Genomic DNA, 18,337 nt, shown 5'->3' with positions numbered 1-18,337 from the left:
TTTCTTGAGGGGTGCCTGGGTGGCTCAGTGGGTTAAGCCTCTGCCTTTGACTCAGGTCATGATCTCAGGGTCCTGGGATGGAGCCCCGAATCGAGGCCTTCTTCCTCCTCCCCCTCTGCCTGCCTCTCTGCCCATTTGTGATCTCTCTCTCTGTCAAATAAATAAATAAAATCTTTTTTAAAAAGACAAAAGAATTTTTCTTGAAAAACCAGCCGTCCTTCAAGGATCACTCCAGTAACAGGTCGTAGTTCCCAATGCATTCTATGCGTTGTATTATAACTGTTGTTTTATTTCTCTGTCTCTCCATTCTCTGAAATCTTCCGGGTAGGGACAGCCATCATCAGCTCTGTGCTCCAGGCCAGGCACAGGGCAAATCTCATAAATATCTTTGTGGTCTTGGAGAGTGATGTTGACTCAAGCCCAGGAACGCAGCGTGTCCCAGAGCTTGGCAGGTGGACATCGGCGGTGCATCAGAGATTTTTAGGTGGAAAGAGAGATGATTTTAGATAGGGCATCTGCAAGGTATTAAACAAAAACACTGATTCACATAATGAGAAAGTTATTTCCCTGTTTCAATAATCCTTCCATCTTTCTGATTCCTTCAGAGAGAGGCGTCTCCATCTGGTGCTAACATGTCTTCAACTTCCATATATCTGTCTCCACCGTCCGCCCCGCCCCCCAGCGTCTCTCGGACAAGACAATAAATCTAAGCATCAGAATGGTTAGCAGACAAAAATATCTACCTAGAATTGAAGACATTGTTCTCATTACATCTCTTTAGGACCATCTCTTATTCACAGCAAGCGGTAACACCAGCTTTCCATTATGGTCCTTGCGGTGGACGCAGGTCCTGCTAGGCAAATGCCTTACATCCCCGCTCCGTGGCCACGCCCCTTTGCAGTTAGGCGGGGCCGCGGGTTGCTCTTGACCTGCCAACTGAGTAGTTGAAAAAGCAGATGCCACTTTCCAGGCTGAAACAGTCTTGAGCCTGCGGGCAGCGCCTCCCGCCTCTTCTGCCTCAGGGATCTTGGAGGACCACAGAAGGGGAAGAGAGCCCTTTCCTCCACCCAGCTAGGTGCGAGAGCTGGGTCTACAAAGTAAACCGACAACAGGCAGATTAACAGAAGAAAAGGTATGCAAATATATCAATTTGAAATATCTTGTGCTTGGGGCATTGCAAGAGAAAACTTGAATGCCCCCAAGTTCAGTGAGGTTGGAGAGCTTATAGACCATCTTAGCAAGGGGAGTGTGGGGGAAAGGCAAATCACGGGAGAGAAAGGATTTTTCAAAACGGTGAACGGGCCCTTAGAAGAACAGATGGGAGGTGTGATCCTTTGTGACCCAGTTTGTCTGGGTGTGGTGTCCCCTCTATAATTAGAATCAGTCCTCTCTGGTCGGTGCAACTCTCAGGGAGGGGGTTTAGGACAGTTGAGTCCTTTTGGAACCTCTGTATTTAGGCAAATAAGGGGAATTCAGAATGAGCCTGTCTTCTCCCTGCCTTTGCAGTTTTTCAAACATCTTCAACTCAAAATAATCAACATAACAAAGTGACACATAGTGGTGTAGCCCATCCTGAAATTTCTCCAGCACACCAAGAGGTGGTGGCATTAGAAAGTGAGGGAGCCTGGATGAAGGGCCCTTGTCTAGGAATCATCTTCCAGGACCGCTGCCCTGGAAAGTTATCGGACTCACATTGGATTTCACATAAATAAAAAATCACCCTTTGCAGTGTTAAGTCCCTGAGATGTCCGGGTTTATTACTGCAACAAAGCCCATCCTATCCTGACAAATACAAGGATTTAAAATTTGTTTAAAATTTAAAAGGAGTGCATTTAAAGAAAATACGACACGATGGTCCAGGGTTTAACAGGATTGTGAAAGTGATACTCCAATGCCACTTAGTGTTGTGGCATCTGGAAGCTGGTCCTTCAAGAGACTTGAAAGCCTTGGCGTAGGTCCCTGGGAGACAGGGACCAGGCAGGGGTCAAGTGCAGCCTTAAGGCTACAAAGCACAACCGAGGGAAGTGGGAGGGTCAGGCACCAAACCAGAGCCTCTGTCTCCTAGGAACCCACCTGGATTAACCAACTCTAATCAGGGAGGTAGTATCGTTATGTCCATTATGGGCTGGGAAAAAAGACGGACAACATGAGCGTGATGTACTCTTCCTTCCTTTCCTTGTAGGAAGTTTGACTTCCCTAAACCCTGTTGCTTCCCTGGGTTGCCAGTGTGATTCAATGCCATGTACTTCAAGACCAAGTTTTCCTTTCCAGTCCTTGTGTTCTGATTTGGACCAAAGTCCAAATTATTTGTTCATTCTCATTATACCAGACATGCAAATGGAGGCACATGTATGTTCATCTTGGGGGTGATTTGATACATTGGTCAAATATTATACTGTTTCAGAATGGGAAACAAGACCCATGGGGTTGATTGCTTCCAAATTAATTCCCTTCCCCGAAGAAGGGTCTGGGGGGGATGGATCTTAAGACTTAGATATATCTGGGGGCACCTGGGTGGCTTAGTCCATTAAGCATCTGCCTTCAGCTCAGGTCATGGTTCTGGGGTCCTGCAACGGAGCCAGATCAGGATCCCTGCTCAGCCGGGAGCCTCCTCCTCCCTCTGCCCCTCCCCATCCCCACTCATGCTCTCTCTTCTCTTTTTCTCTCTCAAATAAATAAATAAAATCTTAAAAAAAACAAAGACTTAGCTATGTCTAGGGCCCAGTGGCAAAGGAGGAAAAATGCAAAACAAGTCTAATTCCAACACTAGTTTAGCTGTTTGCCTTTGAGCAAGTTGCTTTACCTCTCTGTGCCTGTGTTTTCCACGCCCAAAATGAACGTACTAACGGGTACCTCTACTAGGTAACTAAAACTGTTGTGAAAGCAGATGCTAGGTACGGCAGTGCTGTCCAAATGGCATCAGTATGAGCTAATGTCTCTTGAGTTCTCACTACATAGTAGATGCTGTACTGAGTGCCTGACCCACTGAGTAATTCGACCTTCAGAGCAGGCAAATTCAGCAGCCGTTATCATTCCCTTCCACTGGTGCAAAAACCAAGATTTAGCTGGAAAGAATGAGTAACCTCCTAGAACTGACTAAGTCACTCCATTACTAAGTGGTGGGACCAGAAGTCAAGGTCAGGTGTGTGTGACCACGGAGCCCTCACCCATTGCACTTCCTTGCCCCCGGAAAGGACCCCGTGCTAGGGAATGCAAAGTGTAGGTTGCTGTTGACAGCTTGATGTGATTCTTGGAACTGTCACACAAGCCCAGGTTTTTAATCTATGTCCAGCCACATAGGGTTAATCTGAATAATGGGAACAGGGCGGGAATGGACAGGCGGCAGCCAGCACTGCCAGAGTGCACCAGGCTGCTAAGCAACAGGAGAAAACAAAGCTGTGCTCTAGAAGGAAGGGAAATGAGCTTCAGGGGTGGGTAGGAGGAAGGAGGGAGGGAGGGGGAGGAACTGGGTCCTGCCAAATCTGGGAGGGTGCTGGCGCTTGGAAGGAGCCCGAGGGTTCTGAGGAGGACGCACCCACGGTCACTGGTTTCTGGGGAGGCAAGAAAGGCTCTGCCAGGTGGTTCTCATCCCCCTGTCTCCTCCGTTCTCTCTCCACAGCCCTGTGGATGCTGTGGGTGTAGCGGGATCTTGAAAGTTTAAACTTGAACATTAATTCACGTAACTAATCCGAATACCTTCTCTTTATTGTTACCTTGTCACTATGTTTATGGAATGTCAGGGCCAACAAGGAACACAGAAAATGAAAATACCTGATCATCGAAGTGCAACCTGACCGTGGTAGAGAGACTGCTCATGGGTGGTGAGTGGAGGGCGAGCTTTCAAAGGGCCTGAAGAGTGTGAGCACGGCCCGCGGGAGGGCCACCGAGAGCATGCAGCTCTCCAGAGCCAGCGTCTACTGAGACCTTAAGAGGAGAAAATTCTAGATGATTTAGAAAGTTCTTTTTTTTTTTTTTTTAAGATTTTATTTACTTATTTGAGAGAGAGAGAAAGAGAACATGAGCCATGAGCCGGGGTTGGGGGGGAGGGGAGAGGGGGAGAGGGAGAAGCAGACTCCCTGCTGAGCAGGGAGCTAGACACAGGCTCCATCCCAGGGTCCTGGGATCATGATCTGAGCTGAAGGCAGGCACTTAACCAACTGAGCCACCCAGGAGCCCAAAGATGGTTATGAAAGTTCTAATGAAGCCCCACTCACCCAGGACACAAAGTATGAGACATTTCACACTTCCATCTAAAATTTGTAAGAAAGTAATTGGAGGCACACATCCTTCCTTAGTGGGGGTTATTCTGTTCTGTGATACAATTAGAGAGTACAGAGAAGCTCCATCCCTTCAATACCCCCAATAAAATTTTATTACATTTCTAAGGAATTATTGTTCCTTCGGTAGGTGTCGTTACATTAAAAAAGGAGGCATTTTGAAGTAGGATAAAATGAAATGCTGTCTGGAATGTGCTTTAAAATAATTCAACAAAGACTACAAAAGAAAAGGAAACGTTGCGAATCATTGATCATTGTTAATCTGAGTGATAAATCTGTAAGGTTGTACTATTCCTACTATTGTACTGGTCTGGCTATTTTTATGTATGTTTGAAATTCTTTGTGAAAAAGAAAATGAATTCATAAAACAGACACCAAAAAACTTGCAAATGTGCTCAGGATGTCTTCCTTCGGTTTAAGTAACTTTAAAACATCTGCATATTCCAACAAAATCTTCACACCCAAAATCTCTCTATGCTTTTAACACTTTGTGAAAATTAATTAATCAGAGGACACTGTGGTTAAGGTAAGGAGTTAGGACAAAGACAAATTAAGGAAAGGGTTGTTTTAGGAGGGAAGAATAGGAACCAGGAAGCTGAGGTTTGTAGAAGTGCAAAAACTATGCTGTGGGTTCAGGGAGAATTGGTGAGAATGTCCTCTCAAAGGCATTCTTTGATGGAAATAAAGAGGTATCACAGATGGAAGACCGGATATCTGGGCACTAGCCTGGTCCTTGCCGCTATCGGGCTGTGTGTCTTTGGACAGGGCGCTTGCATATTCATTTGTCAAACACCTAAAGTGCCTGGGTGGGGGGAAAAGACACACATGGCACTGTTTGGCCCAGAAGTTGCTTAGCGTTATTCGAGGCTGATGCTAACTAAAGAAGCCCCATTGAGCATGGTTCAGCTGTGAGTGTGCACCGTGGGAAGGCACTATGGAGTTATAGAAGCTGCAGTGGGATGTGAAGGGAGAAAGGAGAGCCTGAGCACAGGTAGAAAGGGGAGATGTGCATTGTGGGAGAAAGGAAAAGCACATGCAGATGTGTGGAGGTGAGCTACAGATCTTCACAGATCTAATTCGGCTGCAGCAGGGTGTGGGGGTGGGGGTTGCTGACGGCGTTGGGATGCAGCATATGGAGAAGTAGGCTGGCCAGTTCCACTTGACAATTCACTCAGCAAATGATTACCCAGCCCCTACCATGTACTGGGCAATGTGCAAGGGACCCAGGAAACGGCAGCAAACAAGGCAGAGAGAGTTCCCATCTTGGCAGAAATCACACTGGTGCAGGTGAAGAAAAAGACAGGAAAGAAGACTAATGAAGACATAGTAGAAGAACAAGAGGTATAGAGAAGAACCGGAGGCTGGAGGTTGGGAGAAGCTTCCAGAGGCTGGCTGGGGAGGGGGAGGAAGAAGACCCGCCCCCCTACCCCCGTTCTGATTTCCATAGACAGAAGGGCTCTAGGTGGATGTTTGAGTTGACCGGCTACTAACTATGCTCAATGCTTGATCCCATGTCACACCACTGGTGACACAGCTGTCACCAAGATGAAGAGGACACGCCCACAACCAGGGCTGCCTGTAGTCACACCTTGGCACACGAAGGGTTACTCCTCCTGCTTGTGGTTGCCATCTCTTTCCAGGTGTCCCAGCAACATGACCCCACACCACAGAGAAGACAGACCTCACCCCACCAGCTGGAAATCCTTCCTATTCTAAAAGAAACACTTTCCTAAAAGTCACTCTGCAGCACAAGCAGCAGAGCAGTGGAGACTGCCGTCGGTCGCGTCCTTTAATTAGCCCAAGAGCCATGTTCTGGTTCCTGGTGCAGGCTGGGCGTACAGCCGTTTGCATCCGTTCTGCTCCATTAGGCTAATTTGTTTTCAGATATAAATTAAAGCTGCTGTCCCAAGCCCACAGTGCGGTCTTTTCACAGAAACACCCCGTTCTGTGTTTAATGAGTTTGCAGGTTTTGGAGATGCCGAGGATATCTCTTTGATTGAATGCTCCTGCTAAAAGAGAAACACTGCGCACTGGAGCACAAGCATAATTAAGCCGGACGATCTAGGGTGGTACGTGCGGAAGCCACATGCCTGGGGCAGGTCAAGTGTCTAACTGCTTCTTGATGTGGCATTTGCCATGACACTTTCTGCATCCAGAAACACTTGGCCACTGGGAACATCCCACAGGAATGTCACTGCCCCAGGCCCTATCGAGTAGCCTCTCTGCTCTAACTGCCGAGGATGGCAGAAAAGCCCCTTCCCCCGACATGTCTTTCCGGTTATCTGTCTGGGTTATCTGTCTGGGTGCCACAGTTGTCACCATCAGTGGCTTTGTCAAGACAATGGCTCTTAACTAGGGATGGGCTGGCCTGGCTAGACAATTTGTGGGACCCTGTGCAAAAGGCAAATGTGGAGCCCCTGGTCCAAAAAATAAGGGGAAAAAAAGTGCTGTTGGGGAACTAACCTATAGTTTTTTTCCTTCTGCTCCAGCCTCTACCTCAACTAGTTACGGTATTTTTTTTTTATCTGCTATTTAAGGCCATGCCAAGTAAAGAAAACAAAAATTTAAATTGTTAGTATGAATTTCGCAATGCCAATTTTAAAGGCAAATAGAAACGCGTTGAACTCATCCATGAAATCACCAAAATTACACAATTTGCATTTCACAGCTCATACATGCATATGTATTTTGTTCTTACCAGAACCATCTCAGTCCTGCGGGAAATAGTCTCAGCTTGCTTCTTTTTTTTTTTTTATTGGTTTAAGCGAAAGCCCCAAATCAATATAGCTTTTATTGCCTCTTTAAAATATCACAAATACGTCTGAAAAATCATCCAGCATCTTGTCATTTCGGTAGCTGGACAGACAACGTAGGCCTTACTCACCAACCTGATGAACTGTTCCTTTTTTCAGAAACCTAGACCCCATCCCCAAATTTTCTGATACCCTCGCTTTTTTTTAACTGTTGTGGCTTGCCGAGTCAAGGCAGCTGAGTTGGATACAAGTTCAATGCCATTTCCTTCAAGAATTAACTCATCTCTCTAGGGCTTGAAATACTGAACGAGTCGTACGTGGCCTCATCCAAACGCTGTGGATGTATTTTTCACCCAAGAAATTTCAGATTTTAACAAGAGAAGCATTCTCCTAAATAACAACATTGACGGGGAAGTGAGCACACACTGACCTGAGCTTGTAACGGAAACCCAGTGCGACACCCTTGACTACTGAAGGTGCGGACAATAGCAGTTCTTTTCTAGTTCCCACCATTTGTCAACTCGAAGCCTCTTTTTTTTTTTTTTTTTTTAAATTTTTCAAAGAGACTGAGTTTACATTGATGGGACTGAAGTCCCTCTGCAGGGTTTCTCTGGTGCCCTTTGCAATAAGGGTGGGTCCCTTTGGAGTGATGTCAACATTTTTTGGAATGTTAGCAGTGTGACTGCCGAGAATGGTGTTCTTTCTCAAAATAGATGCGGCAAAGGTCTAAACTCAATTTGCCTCTTGAACACACGTTCTGCCAATCCTGTCTGGCTTCAGCTTACTTAGGAATAAGGAGAGAAAAAGGAACTATGGTCTGGCTTGTCTTTCTCTTTCCTTCTGCATCCTCATATCCAGGACAAGTGATCCTAACAGCTAATAGTCATTTGTCAGTGTTTGTTCCACATTTTGACAAATGGACCATGGTTGTGTAAGATCTTCATGTGAGGGGGAAATGGGTGGGGAAAGGTGGGTGAGCTCTCTCTGCGTTATTTTTGCAACGTAGCTGCATATCTAAAATTATCCCTAAATAAAAAGCATACTAAAAAGAGAAAATCCTGAGTAGCTCCGTCTATTGGGCATCTGCCTTCAGCCTGGGTCCTGATCCTGGGATTCTGGGATCAAGGTCCTGGGATCAAGTTCTACCTTGGGTTCCCTGCTTAGTGGGAAGTCTGCTTCTCCCTCTCCCTCTGCCCTTCCCCCTACTCATCCTCTCTCTCTCTTGCTTGCTCTCAAATAAATACACAAAATCTTTTTTTTTAAATAAAGTTTATTTGTTTTGTTTTGTATTGCATACATCTTGCCAAGAATTGCTAAGTTAAAAAGAAATTAAGGCATTCCAGCAATATTTACCTAACTTACCAGGTCATATTCACCTGGGGTGAATTACCATACCCATTTCATTTTCTTTTTTCTTTTTTTTTTTTAGATCTTATTCATTGATTTGACAGACAGAGACCACAAGTAGGCAGAGAGGCAGGCAGAGAGAGTGGAAGAAGCAGGCTCCCTGCAGAGCAGAGAGCCCGATGTGGGGCTTAATCCCAGGACCCTGAGATCATGACCTGAGCTTAAGGCAGAGGCTTTAACCCACTGAGCCACCCAGGTGCCCCACCATACCCGTTTCTAAGAGATTCTGGTTTATTAGATCTGCAGGAGGATTGGGCCCGGGACCGGAGTTTTAATAAGCACTACCCTGAGGAGTCTTATCAGACAAGTTTGGAAATATTATACTGGAGTGCAATGGAATTAGGCTAGCTTTAAGAGTAAGGTAAATTCAAGGCCACATTCCAACTATGTGACCTTTAAAAATAAACCAGATTTTTCACTTAACAACTTTTCTATTTGCCAGTTGTGTGGCCTTTGAGTCAGTCACCTAACTTCTTAGAAAATTCGTAGTGCCATCGTCATACTATAGAACCACTGTGACATTTGGATAAGGTACGTGTAAAAAGCCCAGCACAGAGATTGGCCTGCCTAGGTTTAGGTTACAGTTGGCCCAAACACCTAGGGAATGGGAAATATGATCTCCTCTTTAAGTTCCCCTTTATTTAGACATTGTGCTTGCTAATTCATTTCCTAATAGATAATGGAGAGATATTTGCCCTTCATTGTGCCAAATGAGGAGAGTCAGTCTGGACGTTTCCCTAGGCTTCTGCCTGAGGGAAAGTCACTTGATTGCCTGTACAGAGGCCCCAGGCACAGCTGTGGCATGTGAGCAAAACAAAACCCTCCTGCGTGCGCCCCCTTCCAACCCAGCCCCCCCAGTGCAGACCCCAGAACAGCTGGGACATTGGATGAAATCCCTCCTTTGGCAGAGGACAGGAAGAGTGTGGGTAAAATATGAACCCTGCTCGGCGTTGTATTTCACGGGAAATAAAGGGACAGTAAACTCCTCCTTTGGCTGCTTTTTTGTCTCTTGATGTCCTGAAACGTCTGTCTCTTTGGGATGGAAAGACTCACCCTTAATTTTGACAAGTCCTAAGACAGTGTGTCACAAATTGCCAGATCACTTGTCTCTGATGAAATAATACATTAAATTTTTATAATGTGTGGGTATTAGAGGAAAATGGTTAAGGCACTGAGAAGATGAACGTGGCACAGGCATTGGCCAAGAAGCTAATTAGATTAAGAGGGAATAAAGGGTTGAGGTTAAAGATGCCGCCTTAGGCACAAGGTCTTAGCAGATGTAGTCAGGAGTTGAGGGTTGTTTGTAGAGAGAGTGGAGGGTCATCCTTTATACAACGGGTGGACATCTCTGGTCTGCTTCTCTCAACATCTCGGATTCAGGGCAAAACTTATCCCACCCCCTCACATTCCACCTGTCTGCACACACAGCTGAAAACGGCGGCCCTAAAACCCAGAGCTCTACCTTCTCCAAGCTCCAGCCAAACAAACAGCTGTTTGACGCTGCAGCTCCCAGAGCAAAATTCTCTTGTGCCTAGCTTGGGTCAAAGATCAGTCAGCCTCAGAAAGTCATGGAAAGTAAGTGTGACCCAAGTTCACAGTCCTTCATGTGGTCGGTGGAGGGCAGGGAGGAGCAATTCTCTGAGAAAGGGGCTTGGTCTCTTAGAGACCCCAAAAGATACTTACACAGGTGGAAAATGACCTGCTGGTGTTAATTCATTTTGCTTGTTTGTTTGTTTGTTTGTTTGTTTTTAGCACCTTGGCTATCTTCTTCATATCTCCTCTGTTCAGCAATCCGTCAATTCTGCATTACACTTTTGGATGTTAGAATCTGGATGAGAAAGGAGATAAAGTGAGGAAGATAGCAATTTTAGCTTGAAAATTATCTACGGAATAGAGGCTACAGATGCATCCAGAATGCTGTCAATGTTCTTTCTCTCTCCATGTGCTTGACCTTCACATCGGAGAAAAAACACGCAAAGCCGATTTGTAGCGTGGAGGAGGGCACAGGCACCTTCCCCCACCTCCCCAAGAGTGGCCTCCCAGAGCACAAGTCTCCGACGGAAACCACAAACAGGAGACGCTATAAACTGTGCACAGAGGAAGAAAGGCAGGGTGGAAAGGTTAGAAATGAAAAAGGATCTGATAGCAGGAAAGCTGGTTCAAATTAATGAGACAATGCGAGCCTTGACATTCTTGATGGATGTCAGTGGTTAAGTGCTAGCCGGACCTTCTGAGATTACAACCTCCATTCAAACCCCAGGCCTAGATGGCAACCTGAAACCCAAGGCCATGGGCGGCAGCAAGCATCTGTGAGCCCAGAGTGGATTAGTGCCGTGGCCTTGGGGGACCCCTCCAGGCGGCTGCTTCCTCCCTGTGTTCCACTTACCCCGAAACCAGGTGTGCTCTGGGGGCGACGACAATACCAAGTAATTAAGATAAAATGTTCTTGGCTGTGTTGAGGGCACATTCCTTTATGACGAGAACAAAAGGTTGGTTGATGAACTAATTTTTGGTGGGGAAAACTGCAGCATCTATTATTAAATGAATGCTTGGGATTTTTGTTTGTTTGTTTTTCAATAGCCCCATTATAATTTCAGTTCAGATACTCCAAAGCTCATGTTCCCTAATTTATTATCGCTCCCCGAGGTCCTCTGGGATACAGTAATTGAATTTTACTGGCGTCATTACCATATCCACAAACAAGCGAGTGTTCTGAGCTCAATCAATCAAAGCCTGTTCGCAGGGCCCACAGGAGATGTGCCCAGAGGGGAAGTCAATCTCCGCCCAGAAAGACCAGCCTGTGTCCCTGGCCAGGGAGACGGGCTACTGCTCGCTGCGAACCAGGCTCCGGGCACTCAGTTCTGCGGGAGCAGTAGGAACACGGGGGCGCTTGAAAGAGAGGACAGAAACATATGAGGCTCCAAAGACATTACCGCCCAAATCAGCAGACTGTAATCCCACTGTAGTCAAAAATAGCTGAGCTTCTGAGAGACAGGCTCTACATACTTGGTTGAGAACCAGGAAATTCCTCAAGGAGATGTTAAAATTCCATCTTTAAAAAAACAAACAAACAAAGGGAAAAAAAAACCCAAATGGACAGCCTACATCCTCTTTTTCTTACTTCCCAAAGAGGAAAATAAATTCATAATTTTAGACGCATGCTAGGGCTACGTGGATCCACTAAGATCATCTGAATCTGGTCTCCTCATTTTACACCAGAGGCTCCATGGGGGTAAAATGAAATCTTACCTCACTGTGATAATAACATCTTTTTAAAAAGTCACATTCTTCAAAGATTTACCCTCAGATACTTAGGGAAGCAGCGAGGCAGGATGAAAGAAATACAGTGTGTGTAAGGATGGGATCTGACTCAACGCCCCTGGGCAAGTCCGTGATCTCTGAGCCTTGATGGCTGCATCTGGAAAATGGGAGTCGTACTATAGGCTTCTGGGAGGACTGAGATAAGGTATGCCAGCATTGAACGGAGCAGTTGGCACCCGACCTTAACTGAATATCATTCTATCTTGGCCTTTGTCAGGGAAATAGATCATGTATTTTGACCTATTTCATACAAATGGGGAAGCAAAGTGGCTGAAAGATGGGATGCTTCTGCAGGAGCTGAGCCTCCTCCAATAGTTCCCACCAGTAAGCACACCCATATTTCTGAAGGCATCAGGCCAAGGACTTTGGGTAATTCTTCTGGGCAGCTAGAATTCTCATACCACAGGGACTTTGCAAAAGCTTTGGTCCTCTTTGACCCAGAGATCATATTTCAACTTAGATACTGTCAGTGTCCTCAAAGAGATGACTGTCCTGATAAACGCTGAGGGAATCCTACCCTTTTGCCCCACAGCTTTGCTTTCCCATGTCTGATTCTTTGTTAGGAAAAAAAGTTAACTGTTCCCTTGGTTCTTCTCTCGGTTTCATGTGTCTTTCCTATTGCCTTTAATTAATAAGAAGATACCCCCAGGGCACCTGGGTGGTACAGTCAGTTCAGACTTCGACTCTTGGTTTAGGCTCATAGTCGTGATCTCAGGATTCTGAGATGGAACCTCCTATCAGGCTCTGCACTCGGTGGGGGATCTGCTTAAGACTTTCTTCCTCTTCCTCAGCCCATCCCCTCTGTGCTTGCTCTCTCTCTCTCTCAAATAAATAAAAATATCTTAAAAAAAAAAAAAAGGTACCCCCAGCTGAACCAACTCATTTCTGAATTCTTTTGGGCTGAATTGTGTGACCTCCCACTCTACAAATTCAGATGTTGAAGCCCTAACTCCCAGCACCTTAGAATATGACATGATTTGGAAAGAGGACCATTGCAGATATAATTATTGTTAAGATGGGGGTCATCCTGAAGTAGGGTGGGCCCCATACTCCCTCCAGTATGACTGGTGTCCTTATAAAAAGGGTAAATTTGGGGGCATCTGGGTGGCTTAGTTATTAAGTGTCTGCCTTCGGCTCAGGTCATGATCCCAGCGTCCTCGGATCGAGCCCCGCATCGGGCTCCCTGCTTGGCGAGAGGCCTGCTTCTCCCTCTCCTAGTCCCTCTGCTTGTGTTGCTTGAGTTGCCTCTCTCGCTGTGTCTCTCTCTGTCCAATAAATAAATATAATCTTTTTTTTTTAAAGGTGGGGGGAATTTGAACACAGGCACATGGGGAGAATCCTGCATGAAGAAGGCAGAGATTGAGCCAATGCATAAACTAAGGAAGGCCAAAGATCTCCAGAAGACCACCAGAAGGTAGGAAAGATGCATGGAGCTGACAGAATCAACCCTGACACCTCAACCTTGGACTTCTTGGCTCCAGAATGGTGAGACACTACATTTCTGTTGTTTGAGCCAATTTGCGGCACTCTGATGCAGCAGCCCAAACAAACTGAAACTGCCACCACTTCTTTCCGGAAACAAAGCCTCTCTCCCCTTATGAATCTTGTCCCAGGACTGCTATGGACCGAGCACTTGGCCCCCGCCCTCTTGCACCCCCCACCCCTCAACAGCCTCCATGGAGGCTCTTCTTCACTATCACCTAAGCAGGCTTGGTGCTCTGTGTGCACTCAGGTCCCCAAATTTGTCTCTAAACTCCAATTCAGAAAGCAGATAGCACTATGCGGGGAGTGGTGGGGGGGATAGATAGCACCAGCATCATCCAAGGTCACATCCTTCACCTCTGGCCTCCCCTCTTCAGATGGCAATCATAGTCTGAGAGATGATAACACAGATTGTCTTTGTTTTTCAGCCTTATTCAGCTCCCTTATAAGGAAAAACTATGCCCCTTGAAGTCTTGCAGATTGGAGTGGTTATTAGGAATCTGAGCTTGCAGACGAGAGATGGATGTCATGCAAAAAGTTAAAAGTGGAAAGAAAATATAAAAAATGAAACATTCTTGCTCTCTTTCTGTTTCTCTCTCTCTCTCTCACAGAAGCACACACACCACTTATAAATACAAATTGTTTCCCACTGGATTGTGCCTCCTTTTATGGATGTGTATTCGCAAGAATAGATACATTGGTTTCTGTCCCCTGGGGTAATGATGATAAATATGCCAAGGTCAATGGCTTCATCAGCCACTGAGCCTGCTCACTCTGGCAACGGCAGATAATCATTCACCTGGTGGGACTACCTGCCTATACTTCAATTCATGCCTCGCAGTGTCGCAGAAATGTTTCTTATCTCACAAAAACACTTGTCTTATTGTGTCTTTCTGGTACCGAAAGAAATTCATAAATTACTGCTGGGCCTTGGATTCTTAAAAAAGTCTTGGTCATGATTCCATAGGGCAAGAAGTTACTAAAGAATGGAGACAAGGTGGAAGATAAAGTCACTAGCATGTACAAAACAATATTCCATTCCGTGTCTAGAAAGTAAAAACTCAGCTTTTGGTAGACCCAAAAGATATAGTAACTTCTTTTCTAATAGGACTAAGGCTTAATTAAAAAACAAACAAACAAACTACTAACATTTATTGAGAACCTACTATGGGAAACGCACTATGCTAGATGATAGGACTACCATCATAAATGATGCATAATCCTAGAGCTGTTCTCTGTAATGTGAAATCTATAAATAGTAGACAAGGGGAAAAATGCTACATTTCCCAAATGTTCACCTTTTGAGAACTGTATTCCTATAATAAAGATAGAAAAAGTAGAGTCAAAAAAAAAAGAAAAAAGAAAAAGTAGAGTCATATCATACCACCATCTTACATCAGTTTCCCACTGTTGCTATATAAATGTATATCTGGGTAGAATTATGGCTAGTAAATGTCTTGCCCCTCTACACAAGTGTGTGTCCCTTATGTGAACAGTGTCTCGGTGGGAAAAGGTTGAAAAGCTGCCTTGCAGCACTCATCAGTAAGCAGGTAACCAGGGACTCAACTCGGAGTTCAGGCACTGTGGAAACACAAGAAGAAATACAAAATGAGGTTTGTGTCCTAAGGGAGCTTGCAAACGAGTGGAAACAACTGACCCCATGGTGCACAACAGTTGACCCATCCATGTCAAGACAGAGTGAAGCATTTGTGTCTAGGAGATGGACGGCCTGTCTCTCATTAAATATTTAAGGACGAATTGATATCGCCCTTGGTGTATTACACAGATTGAGAAAAATAGGCCAAAAATAAAGGCCCCCCTGCTTTGAGATGATTTTTAAAGCATTACACTGGAGGGTGGGGGCGGGGATGAACTATTCCCAAGGACAATCCCTTGATGTTTTATCAGTGGTCATGTGTACACACAAGGCAGCAGAGGGTCGGGGTTGACAGCAAGAGCTCTGGAGTCAGGCAGTCTGGCTTCCCGTCCAGACTCAAACACCTCCCCACTCAGGATTCTGGGTCAAAGTACATAATTTCCCTGTGGCTCAGTTTCCTCATCTCCAATGAGGGGATAGTAATAGCACCTACGTCAGAGGGTTATTCTGAGGACAGAATGAATTAGCATGAGGGATGCTCTTAAAATAGTGTCTGACACAATATACGTGCTTGTGAGAATCTGTTAAATTAAGTAAATTAATTACTTAAGTAATTAATTAAGTAAATTAATTATCTTCTGTCCCCAAACAGCCAATACGTGGGTCTTACATGCTCACTCTATGTAACATCCACCTTAACTGTTTACATAAATGAAATGATCCATATATAAAGCCAAGATAAAATCTCAAATACAGCATCTCCTTTCTGTAAATTGGTCCATGGCATCAGGTAATAATGCCTTTGATGTGGGCAATATGAAAATTCGGTATTCTTATTTTTCCTGTGACAATGTGCTATAATTTGTCTGTCTAAAATTTTGAGATCTGGTAATTCTTATACAGTGTCAAGTTTGCACAGTCCTTGCCAGAAGAGAGGCACTATTCCAGAAAGCACAAATCCTACTGTAGATCATTCCTTGGGCTCTTCTTCTACCAATTTGGTTTCAGACTGAGCATTTGTTTACAGTTCAATGTGTGCATCAGAAAGTCATTGCCTTTTATAAGATAAGTTTCCTTCCTAAGCAAATGCACCACAAAAATGTCTAACTGAGAATTCATGATACCATGACTGGGGATTTTCTCTAGCTGACGTGAAGAACCCCAAACATGGGGCTTTAAAAAGTGCATAGTTTTTTATTCTCCTTCCTTGAACTCTTTCAGACATCTAAACGTCATCCCGTTCACAGAGCTATTCATAACAAAAGGAGTCTCACATTAATTTTACTTGAAAGGGGTCCCTAATTTTTACCCCTTGTTGGAGAGAAAAGAGTTAAGTAAAAAGAAAACCCATCACTAGGCGTTAATCTGCATATATGTTAGCACAAACTCTTGCACAAATTTAACTTAAGAACATCTGTCTATGTGTACAAAATCTCCAAAAACAGTCTGTTGAATCAAGAAATCTTCTTACTTACTATGCATAACAAGTTCTTCTGAAAACAAATGATTTTAAAAATTGAGGTTAAACATACTGTTTGACAGATATATGTGTATGTGACTTACAAGACTTACAAAAGCAAAAAAGTACATAAAAGAGACTACTTCTTGTTTAAAGATAAAACTAGATAAATACAGACTATAAATAGACACAATAAAACTAGACTCAGAGATGACCAAGATGTTGAACCTTTTAGAAAGGGATTTTTAATTCAATTTAGATTAATATATTAAAAGATGTAGTGGGAAGCTACAGAACAGATGCAGCCTTTCAACAGAGAATTATACATATTTTTTAAAAAGAAACAAAAGAAATGCCAGGGGAAAAAACATATCAGAGATGAAGAATTCCTTAAAGGGCTGATTAGGAGATAGAACCGGTTGGAAGAAGATCAGTAAATATAAAGATAGGTCAAAAGAAGTCATCCAAGCTGAACTACAAAGATTTTAAAAGTGTCAAAGGATAAAAAAACTACAGACTATCCAAGAGCTGTGTAGGACAATATCAAATTATCAAATATACCCATAATTAGATTTTCATTATATCTCAATAATCCTTGCTTCAAAAAAAAAAAAAAAAAGAGTATCAAACCAAAGGAAATGGACAGAGAGAGAGAAAGAGAGAGAGCATAATAAACTGACAGCTAAATGCAACACATGATCCTACATTGAACAGGGGGGATAAAGCTTTTGAAAGGGTACTATTGGGACAATTGCTGTATTTTAAATATAGATTATGAATTAGAGAACAGCATTTTATTGGTGTTAAGGTTTTTCTTGATAATCGTACTATGGTTATATAAGAGAATGTCCTTGTTCTTAGGAAACACAACTGAAATATTTAGGATAAAGAAACATGATGTCTGCAATTTACTCTCAAATAGTTAAGCAAGAGAATAATGAAGCAAATGGCTCAAAATATTAGCAATTAGTAGAGCTGGTTAAAGGGTATACAGAAATTTTCTGAAATAGTCTTGCAACCTATTTTTAAGTTGAAAACTATGTTATATTTTTAAAGAATTTTAGTCACTTTGAGTTTCTTTCTTTCTTCTTTTTTTCCTGTCATGACAAATGTACTCTTTCACCTCCATCCTATATTTCATCCATCCTGTATTTCATCCATCCCCCAGCCACCCTCGGTAACCATCAGTTTGTTCTCTATAGTTAAGAGTCTGTTTCTTGGTCTCTCTCTCTCTCTCCCTTTTTTCCCCTTCACTCATTTGCCTTGTTTCTTAAGTTCCATATATGAGTGAAGTCATACGGTATTTTTCTTTCTCTGTCTGACTTACTTCACATAGAGTAATACACACTAGTTCCAACCATGTTGTTGTAAATGACAAGATGTCATTCTTTTTTATGGCTGAGTAATATTCCATTGTACATATATACCACTTCTTTATCCATTCATCTGTTGATGGACATTTGGGCTATTTCCATAGTTTGGCTATTTTTGATAATGCTTAAATAAAGATAGGAGTGCATGTATCCCTTGGAATTAGTGTTTTCGTATTTTTTTTTTTTTTTTTGTAAATACCCAGATATGCATTTACTGGATGGTAGGGTAGTTCTATTTTCAATTTTTTCAGGAAGCTCCCTACTGTTTTCCACAGTTCAGATTCCCACCAACAACACAGGAAGGTTCCTTTTTCTCCACATCCTCACTAACACATTAATTTTAGCCGCTCTGACACATATGAGGCGATCTCTCACTGTAGTTTTGTTTTGGCATACGTCTAAGAATGAGTGATGTTGAACATCTTCTCATGTGTCTGTTGGCTTTATATAAAATTGTAAGTTTTGTTTAAAGAACCAAATAAGAAAGAAAGAAGATAATAATGAGCGACGTCGACAAGATATAAAGAAGAACAGCCTAGGTAGAATTGAGCACAAGGCAAAAACCAACAAAAAGCTGTGTGTGCATGGATTCTGCAAGCAAAATAAAAATAGGAAAAGTAAATGACCCCACAAGGTGGGTGAAGGCAGTAAGAGTACATAAATAAGAA

The 18,337-nt window shown here is 43.6% G+C and overlaps 1 long non-coding RNA gene across 1 annotated transcript; it reads left to right on the top strand.

Moving 5' to 3' along the window:
• The first annotated feature begins 987 nt into the window (after window positions 1–987).
• On the top strand, window positions 988–13,853 carry LOC132014997 (uncharacterized). Its single transcript, XR_009403515.1, has 3 exons — window positions 988–1,132; window positions 13,061–13,243; window positions 13,669–13,853. It is a non-coding gene; the product is annotated as an uncharacterized LOC132014997 (long non-coding RNA).
• Window positions 13,854–18,337: the final 4,484 nt, after the last annotated feature.

Source organism: Mustela nigripes, chromosome 4 (assembly GCF_022355385.1).
Source record: "Mustela nigripes isolate SB6536 chromosome 4, MUSNIG.SB6536, whole genome shotgun sequence".
Taxonomy (NCBI): domain Eukaryota; kingdom Metazoa; phylum Chordata; class Mammalia; order Carnivora; family Mustelidae; genus Mustela; species Mustela nigripes.
Note: the sequence above shows the minus strand (reverse complement) of the source record. Positions and strands in the feature narration are given on the sequence as shown.